This window comes from Cervus elaphus, chromosome 19 (assembly GCF_910594005.1).
Source record: "Cervus elaphus chromosome 19, mCerEla1.1, whole genome shotgun sequence".
NCBI classification, from domain to species: Eukaryota; Metazoa; Chordata; class Mammalia; order Artiodactyla; family Cervidae; genus Cervus; species Cervus elaphus.
In genome coordinates, this window is record NC_057833.1 from 87,955,638 (window position 1) to 87,967,894 (window position 12,257).

A 12,257-nucleotide genomic window follows, 5' to 3' on the forward strand; every position below is an offset into this window, starting at 1 on the left:
GCATGAGACAAGTGCTCCGGCCTGGTGCACTGGGAAGACCCAGAGGAATCGGGTGGAGAGGGAGGTGGGAGGGGGGATCGGGATTGGGAATAAATGTAAATCCATGGCTGATTCATATCAATGTATGACAAAACCCACTAGAAAAAAAAAATAAAAAAATAAAAAAAAAAAGATTTAGCTCTAAAAAAAAAAACAACAAAAAATTTTAGAAATATATATGAAGTTCGGTAAAAATAGGGCTTCTCTCTCTTTTTTTTTTTGCAAGGTTATAGTGAAATGAAAATGAAAATTTAGGAGTAGTAGAGGAGTAATAGAGGACTTTAAAAGAAAATAAGAGAAAAAGAAAAAAAAAAGAAAAGAAAAAAAAACAGGAAAAAAATTTTTTTCCTAATTAAAAAAATTGTAAAAATATGTGAAAATGATAGTTAAGGAGTAATGGGGGAGTAATAGGGAATTTTAAAGGAAAAGAAAAGAGAAAAAATAAAAAAGAAAAGAAAAGAAAAAAAATTTTTTTAATTAAAAAAAAAAGGTAAAAATATATCTAGGAATTTCTCTGGAGCTGTTGCGGTCAGTGTGGGTTCAGTTCAGTTTCAGATAGCTCCTCGTTCCAGCTTACACTTCTCGATATCTATAGGCCCCTTCCAGTGTAGTCAGTGTTTTCTACAGGGATTTTAATCTGTTGCACTGGTCCCTTCTGAAGTGGTTCCCTTTGCTTATTTGGCTTCTGTTTGCTGGTCTCTTCAGTGCCTAATTTCCACCCTGACACAGGCGGGCGGAGGTGGTCTCTTGATTAGGTTCGCTAGTTCCGTTGCGCTGCGGGGAGGGAGGGGCGCTGCTTTCCCAGTCTACGCTGCTCAGTCTCCCGGCTGCTCTATCTGGAGCGGGCCCTGCGTGGCGTGCGGTTCCAGTTTTCGGGTATTCCACAGAAGCGCGGACTTGGTTGCGCCTGCGTTTTGTGCCTTCCCCAGCCCGAGCAGCTCAGGCAGCCAGGAGCTTGACGGGTGCACTCTCCCCGGGTGCAGTGCCCGTTCTCCCCTCCGCGGCCCCAGCCTCAGTTTCCGCCCGCGCCAGTTGGGTGCGTGTGCCTTGAGTTTAGCCGTGACCCTCCTGGCGGATGTCGACCATCCAGAATCTCAGGAAGTCTTTGGTTAGAAACTGGAGGCCTGTTTGCAGTGTGGTAGGGGATGCCGTCTTTGGGGCCGAGTTTGCCCCCTTCCCCTCCCCCCTGCCTCCTGCCTCTGGTGGGGCTGGGCCGGTCCGCAGCCGGCTAGCTCTTCTCTGGACTTGCTCAGACCCTTTGTTCTGCGAACGGCCGGCAGTGTGTTCGGGTCAGTTAATTTTCTCTCTCTCTTTTGCTATCCCATAGTTTAAGTTGGTGTCTCACAAAAGCTCCCTCCAATTGCCCTCAGGGCACTCAGGCCCGGTCCTTACCCTAAGCAATGCTGCCCGCTCCTCTCCATTCTGCCCCCACTTGCTGGTGGCAGATGCGGGCATCTGGGTACTTTTCTGCTGGGAGTTGCTTTTAGGCACATAATCTGTGGGTTTTATTTATTTTTCCTCCCAGTTAGGTTGCCCTCCGAGATTGGAAAACTTCCCCCAGACCCGCCAGTGCGAGGGTTTCTTGGTGTTTGGAAACTTCCTCTATTAAGACTCCCTTCCCGGGACGGGTCTCTGTCCCTAGTTCTTTTGTCTCTCTTTTTATCTTTTATATTTTGTCCTACCTCCTTTCAAAGACAATGGGCTGCTTTTCTGGGCGCCTGATGTCCTCAGATAGCGATCAGAAGTTGTTTTGTGAAGTTTGCTCTGCGTTCAATTGTTCTTTCGATGAATTTGTAGGGGAGAAAGTGGTCTCCCTGTCCTATTCCTCCGCCATCTTGGCCCCCTCCTCACATATACCTTAAACAAAAATTTTTTTTAATTCCTTAAAAAATTTTTTTTTTTTCCGATTTAGGTTATTACAGAATATTGAGCAGAGTTCCCTGTGTTATACAGGAGGTCCTCATCGATCTTCTGTTTTACATACAGTGGTGAGTCTATGCCAATCCCAGTCCCCCAATTTACCCCTCCCCTGCCTCCTGCCTTTCCCCTTTGGTAGCCATAAGTTTGTTTCTCATGTGAGTCTGATTCTGTTTTGTAAATAAGTTCATTTGTATCATACTTCTTAGATTCCACATATAAGGGATATCATATATTTGTCTTTCTCTGTCTGACTTACTTTACTTAGCATGATGATCTTTAGGTTCATCCATGTTGCTGCAAATGGCTGAGTAATATTCCATTTTATATATGTACCACATCTTCTCTATGTACTCTTCTCTCGAAGGATATTTAGGTTGCTTCCATGTCTTGGCTATCGTAAACAGTGTTGCAATGAGCATTGGGCTGCATGTAGCCTTTTGAACCAGGTTTTCTCTGAATATATGCCCAGCAGAGGGATTGTTGGATCATATGGTAGCTCTGTTTTTAGTTTTGAGGAGGTGGGTTTTAGAGTCAGACTGGTTTTGAGTCCCAGGCCTACCATTTCCTAGCTGTATTATCTTGGGTAAGTCACTTGATGTCTCTGAACCTTTACCTCACAGGATAGTTTTGAGGAACCTGGCCTTCTCACCCTCAATAAATTCTAGCTTCCTACTTGTCCTTGTCATTTGAGGCCCTTGACCATCTGACCTCAGCATCTTTTCCCAGTCCTATATTCGTTTCCCCTTGAGTCACCTTCTTGGGTTGGTGGCTTGGTCTTATGTGTCTTCACAGCCAGGCTTCACTCGTGCAGATCCTTGGCCCCCAAAGCCTTCTCCTCTTCCTCACCCATCAAAGTCCCCATGTCCCGATTTCACTGTGACCTCTTCCATGAATTCTAGGAGCCCTGAGCTCTCCCAGAGGTGTTGGCGTCATGCTGCCTCTGGTGGACAGAGCTTTGATTTCTGGAAGATCACGTGTGCACATGTGTGTGTGCCTGCTTTCTCTCCCTCAACGAGACTGTCAATGCTTTGTGGCTAGTCCAACACCTGGTCAGGAACTGGACACACAGTGGACACTCACTGAGAGAATAGGGCAGGGGGGAACATGTCAAAGCTGCAAGGGATGAATCCTTTCAGCAAACACCGGATACCTTCTAGGCTCTTGGAACTGGGCCAGATGCTGAGGACACTGCCATGAGCTAGACATGACCCCAAGGAAGGTAAGTCCAGGGGAGACAGAAATGTAACAAGTGGAGGCTTGTAGAAGATGCCCTCAAGGACAAGATGGTGATGGAGCATGGGGATGAAGTCTTAGAGGACGAGTAAGCAAATGCCCACTTGACTGAGGGCAAAGGGATCACTTCCAAGAGGGAACAGCACATACAAAATCAGGGAGGTGTAGGAAAGCTTGGCGTCTTCAAGGAAAGTGGGGGAGCATCATGTGGCTACAGCATGCCTAGGGGGAGCAGGTGGGAGAGGGATGGCATGGTCTGTCATAGCAGAAGAAAATGCTGGGGAGACAAGTGGGGCCAGGCCCTGGGGACCCTTTGATGCTGCAGCAAGTTACTTGGCTTCTATCTTGTAGGAAATGGGGAGCACTGAGAAGTTTAAGGGGTGTCATCATGAGGGAAAGGAGAGACATGCAGTCATGGTAACAGGCCCTGGGCAACAGAGATCCTGGTGCAGTGCCGTGGGCAGCAAGGTGACTCATTTGCCCACCAGGAGATTACAAGGAATGTAGGACGGAAGCATGGTCTTCTTCTTCCTGTGTGACCATGCCCCTTGACTCTAAGGATGACAGTAGGATGCAAGTCTCCTGCCCATCATCCATCCAAACCATCTCCATTCACTTACCCTGTCACACTTCACCACTGAATGCATCTTATATCTACCCGTTCACCCATCTACCCACTCATACACAGTGGTGCCCATCCACCCAGCTACCCTTCTGTCCATTCTCCCAACCGTCCACCCATCTTTATTTTATAACACAGTTTTTTCACTTTAAGCCATAACTAGAAACTGGAAGGGATGCAGAGAAAAGCTTGAGGTCTGTGGTTGACTGCAGACATGGCTGTAATGTACAATACTTGGTCATTCTTCTCATGGAGAGATGGTGTGGGGAGGTATTTCCCCATCACTTGAACCTGGACTGGCCTCATGACTTGCTCTTACCAATAGGCTTTGTGGCAGGAGTGATGTCATACCAGTTCTGAGTGAGGCCTCCAGAAGCCTTTTGGAACAAAACCTTTAATTAAGGCCAGCAAAGATCAATTATCTTGGCCTACAAGCACCCAGCTAACTGCTGGACTCATGAGAAATCATAAATGTTTCTTGTTTTAAGCTGCTGAGACTTAGAGCAATTTTTTTTTTCACCACCAAGGCTCACTGATACAAGGACTTGAAGGAACAGCATAGTCAAAAGCTTGCCTCTTTCCACTGAGAGGAATTCTCTCTGCACTTAGGCTACTGGCGTCCTGGCCAAGGCACTTGCCTTTGTTTTTCTTGCCGAACCAGTGACTGGATGTGAAGCCACCCCAGACGAGATGTGGTAGTGTGACAATTGATGGTGAGAAGCTTCAGGGACAGCTCAAATACTTCCTCTCCAACAAGCCTGATGAGGATGATGGAAGATGATGCCAGCTGCTGTCTGAGGCTCATGTGACAAACAAGAGACAAACACTATCTAACTTTATCCTGAGACACACGATGGGGTAGGTGTTTTCTTATCACTCTCTTACAAACAACAGAGTTGGAGAGATGAAGGTGCAGGCCACATAGTTTTAGGTTAAAAGAAATCACGATGCTAACCCAGTTCCGTGTGATCCCAAAGCCAGCATCCTTTTCTGTTACTGCTACTCTGCAGAGTGATTTCTCTGTGCTCCCCCCTTGGAGAGCAGGGGTGGGGGGGGGTGGGTTTCCATCTTTGTTGGGTTCACACCTTTCAGTTAGTTCTTTCTGTCTGTTTGGGATCCACCTGAGGAACTAAGGTGGCCTTAGTTATGCTGGGCCTCTGGATGACTGGACAATGACACTCGATCCAAGGGCAGGTGGGTGGAGTGCAGCTTTCAGGACAGAAGACTGGGGAGAGGCGGGAGGTTTGGGCGTGGGGGGCATGGGGGAGGGGTAACAAAACAGGAGCACAGTCGGTCCTCTTTAGGCTTAGGGGTGAACCGAGATGCCCAGTGTGCCACCGAGAACCCATGCATAGGCGGGGGACCCTCCCAGTCCAGCTGGGAGTTGGTCTGCACATCTGCCCACTGCAGCCACTGCCAGTCCACTCCCGTCTTTCCAGGCCAGACAGTCAGAATGGAGTTCTTCTCATTGACCCTCTGACCTTCCTCTGATTCAGAGGGACAGGAAATCCCTTGTCAGTTTCAGTCACCTGACACAAAGCAACACTAACATGAACTTGGAGGAAGGGAGGTCCCCGGGGACCAGGGTGGGGCGTGAGGGCTTTTAAGAAGTTGGAGCTTGAGAAGGTCACCAGGAACAAGTGGTGATCAGAGAGGCTTAGAGAAGCAGGAAGGGTGTCCTAGGTTAGAGAGAGGGCTCATGCAAACGTTGGGGAGCAGGAAACCGTGGTTGATTACAGACAGGATCTCCAGCCATGCAGAGGACAGGGTTCGTGGATGGCCATTCAGGGAACAGGCAGGAGTGAAAGAGAATGACTGGACCTGGAGGCTCAAACGCTAACTGAGAAGTCAGCCTTTTCCCACGAGGTGGCGGGAGGATGTTGCATGTCTTTGACACCAGTGTGACAGCTACGCAATGGAATGATCGTTTAGGAGGAGCTGCCTTGGGAGGGGGTGAAGGACAGATACTCTCCATCTTCTAAAAGCTCTACAGAGGATCGGCCAAGCTGCATGCTGAACAACACATCCATCTGCATGCCTTTTTCCTTCACTTGGTTGAGTCTTAGATGGCATCTTCCAGAGAGACCGCTTGCCTCAGGCTCCTGGGGTTTTATTAAAACTTAGATCCCTGGGTTTGTTTCAGCTTCCTGAATCCCAGTCTGGGTGAGCCCAGAAAAGGGTGCTTTTACTGGACTCGCCTGATGATGCTTATGCTCCGGGATTTTGAAGACATAATCCCTGGCATATTTTTTTTTTCTTACCAATTTTTAAAAATATTTATTTTTTATTTTTTTCCATTTATTTTTATTAGTTGGAGGCTAATTACTTTACAATATTGTAGTGGTTTTTGTCATACATTGACATGAATCAGCCATGGATTTACATGTATTCCCCATCCCAATCTCCCCTCTCACCTCCCTCTCCACCCGATCCCTCTGGGTCTTCCCAGTGCACCAGGCCCAAGCACTTGTCTCATGCATGCCACCTTGCTGGGAGCCAACATACGAGACCCTACCCATGACAAGGTCATGAGGGAGAAAACCTGACAGGCAAGGCAGATCAGGTTTTCAGGGGTTTCGAAAAGGCCAGCTCACGAGATCCCACCCATGACAAGGTCACTAGGAGAAAGCCTGACAGGCAAGGCAGATCAGGTTTTCAGGGATTTTGAAAAGCTGCTCCTGGCACTCACCTTAAAGATGATATCTGTCCTTCTGATGCCTGCCTCAATAGACTACTCCCTAATTTCTGTGACACAGGCAGAAGGCCTTCCCTGATCTCTTCCCAAATAAGAATCAATTTAGAACTTTAATCAATAAGTTTCCCAGGTGGTGGTATTTTATGAGATTATCCAGGGTGAAAGGAGTGTTTTAATTTAAACTCCTTTGCTGGTATTTTAGTTTGTTTGGCAAATGCATTTATGCCTTTGGTACTAATATGCATGATTGCTTATAATGCCCTAATCATAAAATAACATAAAGAGCCTGATCATATAAAGGCCCTAACAGACATAGAGCCCTTCCGGGGGTGAGGAAGCCCTATTACAAAACACAAGAAAAATTATTCTAAAAGTAGCTATTGGGTTAACATTTACTTGCTGTGTTTTGCTTGCTGTGTTTTTGCTTTTCATGTGCTAAGGTTGTGTTATAGAAACCATTGTTAATATAGTTAAAGATCTAGAGAAATAAGAGCTTAGCCCAAGTGTGGTAACAATAAGATGGTTGTTAACTGTCAGCCAGGAGTGCTAGGCAGAGGCTGCCTCACCAAAGTCGCAGAGTCAGTCTGGGGTAAACTCAGATAAATGCAACTGACAACTTCTGCAGAAGGATTTATTTTTATGTTAACAAGGTTATACTTCTACTCTGTACTGTTGCCCTATGAGACTGCTACCTTTCAGTTAAGGTCACCATAGAAACAGAAAATAGGTTTACATTCATCTGACTTGCATAAAATGTGAATAGGCCCCAAGGCCAGAAGATAATGTACAAGACCCTCATAAACAAAGAAGTATGCAGAAAACACCCTAGTTTCGTGAAGAACAAGCTGATGTAATGTTAAACTATCTTCCCCTTAGAAATGTACTAACTTAGGGTATAAAAGCTACAGTAAAAAATAAAGCATTGCCAGACTCTGCCAGACTCGGCTGCACCCCCCGTCTGGTCACACTCTCTCTCTCCCTCGCAGACTTGGCCCTATCAAGGCGGGTCTCACGTGTCTTCTCTCTCTCGCTGACGCCGTTCATCCCGAGGGTGCCCCCTGGATCCTGCCGAGGCTGGACCCCGGCACAACCTGGGCTGGTGATCTGTTTCACCCTAGATAATATACATGTTTCGATGCTGTTCTCTCAAAACATCCCACCCTCACCTTCTCCCACAGAGTCCAAAAGTCTGTTCTGTACATCTGTGTCTCTTTTTCTGTTTTGCATATAGGGTTATCGTTACCATCTTTCTAAATTCCATATATATGCGTTAGTATACTGTATTGGTATATTATATATATTGGTATATATATATACTGTATTTATCTTTCTGGCTTACTTCACTCTGTATAATGGGCTCCAGTTTCATCCATCTCATTAGAACTAATTCAAATGAATTCTTTTTAATGGCCGAGTAATATTCTATGGTGTATATGTACCACAGCTTCCTTATCCATTCGTCTGCTGATGGGCATCTAGGTTGCTTCCATGTCCTGGCTTTTATTTTTTAAATTATGAAAATATGATAATACATTTACAGGAGACTTGGAAAATACAGAACAAAGCTACATATTGTTCCATTATATATTGCAATTGTTTGATTAAAGTAGATATGTTAAGACTTTTAATTGGAGCTTCAATATCAAACTCTCAAAAATTAATAGAATGAATGTACAAAGAAGTAGGAGAATATAGTAGACCTGAAAAGCACTGTGAACCAATTCAACATCATTGAGATTTATACAATTTTCACACAACAGAAGGATATAAATTCTATTCAAGTTCCCATAGACTATAAACTAGGAGATACTGGAACATATCCAGAGACATAAGACCAGGTACAGAAATTTCATGGTCTAAAGGTGTTGAAGTCATAGAGTCTATTCTCTTATTACTGTGGAATTATGTGAGAGATCAAAAGATATTTGAAAATAACCCACATATTTTCAAGTGCTGTATGACATTTAACAAGAGAAAGCTTTGACTTAGCTGTTGAAAGCCTCAATAAAGTTAGAAGACTGAAAAAACACAGAGGCTGGTTGCAGAGAAGAAAGCATTTAAATGAGAAATATCAAGATGAAAAATTAGTATCAAAGATACTTAAATCCCTTGTATTTGGAAATTAAATGTCCGCTTTTAAGTGAGGGATATATTTAAGAAGCCATAACAAGGAAAATTAGAAAATATCTGTAATAGAATAAAAATGATCCCTAGCTTCTTTACTGCTCAGTTGTCCTGGCCCCTTCCCTTCATCCCAACTCAGTACTAGAGGATGCTGGAGGTACTTTCCTAAGAGCCCAGGGAACCTGATGGCGGGGGCCTAGGCTTTCCTGTATCTACTAGCAGGAGCTCTGTAGGTGTCTGTTAGTGCCATGATGGGAGGACCCCATGAGCCTGACATCATTTGTGAGAAGCTAAGAGAATTGTCTGAAATCATCTCCATGGCTGGCCCAGTGGTACCACAGATGTGAATGTGCGGGCTTGGCCTGGCTCTTCCAGGAGGACAGTATTGCTCACTGTGGCCACCGTTGCCCTGTCCACAGCTGCCCTGCTGATGGCAGGCTTTCCAACTAGACTGTGGTCTGGTCTCACTCACTCACTGGGTGTTTGAGTTAGTTTTCCTCCCTCCCTTCCTCCTTCCCTCCTCCTCCTCTTCTGCAGTTCCCAGTTACAAGTAACAGAAACAGATTCTGGAGCATTTAAAAAAATGAGGAAATACACTGGCAGGATTACCAAGGACACAATCATGTTTGGAGAGAGAAATAGGAAAAACAAGTGGGACCCTGTATTGGAACTGGCCACAGGATAAACCTACTCTGGCCATTTTTAGTGGTCACTGTGTTCTAGATTCAAATTGCATGGAGTGAACATCTGGGTGTGCTCACCAGGCTGAATCCAGTGAGGAAGAGAAGTCCTTAAAAGAAACTGAGGGTGCTGTTAGGAAGGGGAGTAGGTGCCAGGCCTCCACCAGACCATCTGGATGTCCACCCATGGGGGGGCTTGGTGTGGGCAGAGTGAGACGCCGAGCCCCTCCTCTTGTAATAGGGAAGAACAAACGTGACCCCGTATTGGATCTACCCCTTTTACTCTAACCTTTACATCCCATTGCTTTGAATACAAGCTAATCACTAAAGGGAAGTTGCGTGTAAGCTTATTATACATAATGGTCCATCTCTGGGAACCCTGCCTCCCAGGTAATGAGGATTAAGCTAAAATACCTTTGTTTAGGTCACAAGAAACATCCTGACCAGGCCCACCTGGATGCAGGAAGAAATGAATACATCCCCAAACCAGGAGTTTACCCCCTCCTCTTTTAGTGTAAAAGAAGCCTGAGTTCTAACTCAGAGAAGACGATTCTTTGGGACACTAGTCTGCCATCTTCTCAGTCTGCTGGCTTTCTGAATAAAGTTGCTATCCCTTGCCCCAAAGACTCTTCTCTCAATTTACTGGCCTGTCATGGGGCGAGCCGTATAAGTTGGACTCAGTAACACTCTCAGAGTGCAGTCAAGTGAGGGGGACAGCCACAGAAACAGGGGCACCTGGGGTGTCTGGGGCTGTAGGATCGCTGAGTAGAGGCTCTCCCCAGAGAAGAGAGAGGGCAGTTAGAGCAGAGGTTGGGAAAGACAGGTCTCTGGGTGACATAACACCTTGAGATGCCAGGGAAATCCACACTCACCTTGCAAACATCTGCTTGTACCAACTTACCATCCTTCTGCCAAGAAGCCTTTTGAGTTTTGGCCAAGTCAGGACTCCCAGTGAGGTTGTGAGGGTCCAGACATGGCTTTTGGCTGCTGTGGACGATGGGGACCCGTGCCTGGCTTGACCCTCCGTGTCCAGTGGTCCATGCAGCCTCGAGGAGGAAGTCTCTGCCCCTCTGCAGGATCTTGCTGAGGGGACCGGCTCACGATCCAGCTGTAGCCATTGTACTCTGCCCTCCCCGGTCCTTCCAGACCCATGGCTACTCAAGCACATGCCTGTGGGCCCTGGGGGGACTCCCTCTAGCTTCTGCCCAAACCATCCTGGGGTCTGGTCCTTCTGCCCACAGCGTAAGGAAGGGTGGAGAAGAAGAGATTGACATTTGATTGTCATCCTACCCTCCCTCCCCCTCTCCCCCCAAGAGCATATTTCCTAGCAGCACCACCTGCAGCAGAACAGGAGCAAGAGTCATAAACACAGATGCTAGGTTACTCTGCAATTATGTGGGTGCTTACCAGAGAGTGGGAAGTGTCCTTCACTTCTTTCCTGCCTGCCCACCTTCCACCCTTGTAGAAATGTCATTGCCGCATAGACCAGGTGGACCAGTCCAGCCAGGGCCAGTGAGTCATGGAATCTAGAATCGTGACACTGAGACAGGGCTTAAGGTGGAGGGTCACGTGGGTACAGGTGTGCCAGCAGCTGGAGGATGAGCAGCGGCTGAGGACCATAGCAATTAGTGGTGGGGGCAGAGGGGGAGGGAGATGAGGAAGTAGGGGAGGAGGAGGGAGGGTCAGGGAGGGTGGGGAACATCAATTTCTTCTTTCTCTCCAGTTTTGTCATTTTTTTTTTTGCTCTGCTGGATGTTCATGAGGTGCCCAGGCTTAGTTGCCCTGTGTAAGTGGTATCTTAGTTTCTCCACCGGCATCCCCTGCATTGGAAGGTGGATTCTTAACCACTGGACCACCGGGGAAGTTCCTCTCTCCAGTTCCTCACGAACCGGTATATATGTCCTGTCCATGGGCTCTTCCATTCCTGACATCCTTGTGACACCTGTGCTCCCACCTGTGTTGTTTGGGTGAGTTTGAGGAGCTCCTATGTGCCAAAAGAAGAAAGAATCCTTGACTGAGGCACCCAGCAAATACCGGGAACAGGGTGCAGCAAACTCTCTAAGGTGCGAGAGTCCCTGAAACTCTTCCACACAGATTATCTGTTGGAATAAAGAGACGGGTATTGCAGTGGTGTATATGAAAGATAATGAAGGTGACTCCCTGCAAAAGAATAAGGAAATGAAATTTCAGATGCTCTATGAGATTCTGTTTTTTCAAAAAATTCAATTTACTAAAAAAAAAAATCAATCTAGTAACATTGATTAGAATAAAAAGTACACACACCATTTGACCCAGCAGTACCACTCCTGGAATCTATCCCACAAGAGCACTAGCTTGTAAGGGCTTATATACAAGGATGTCTATTGCAGAAAAAAGCTAGAGGAAAAAACTGTAGATAAGAACTTTGTAAATTACACTTTGAGTTCTATGTTCCTCATACTATTAAGTGTGTGTGTATAGAAAGGATTCCGAGTGCAAACATGCTTCAAAAACACTGATTTATACAAACAGGTGTGTTTATCATGGGCTTCTTGGAGCTCTTAAGATGCTTATTCAGGTATTATTTTTATGCAATATTTATTGAGTCCCTACTATGAGCCAGGAGTTGTATTAGAGAAAAAGCACAATGATCAAGACAAATCCTTGCTTTCAGGGAACTTGATGTTGCTATTGAATCAGTCATTTCAAGAGTGATGAAATTCTCTCACCAAAGAGGAGGGCAGGAACCTGGGAGTTCACTGGGAAAGTCTGGCTTAATTGAGACTCAGAGAACGCTGTGAGAAACTGAAAGAAGCCCTAGGCTGGAACAGAGAGTGAAAGGGCTGGGGGCCTGGGGTGAGTCGGGGGAGGACTAGGGGGAAGAGGAGGCCAACCCTGGGAGGAGCCAGGTCTCTATTCAGCCAGGTTTCTACTCCAAAAGCATGTAATGGAAGCTAAGGAGGAT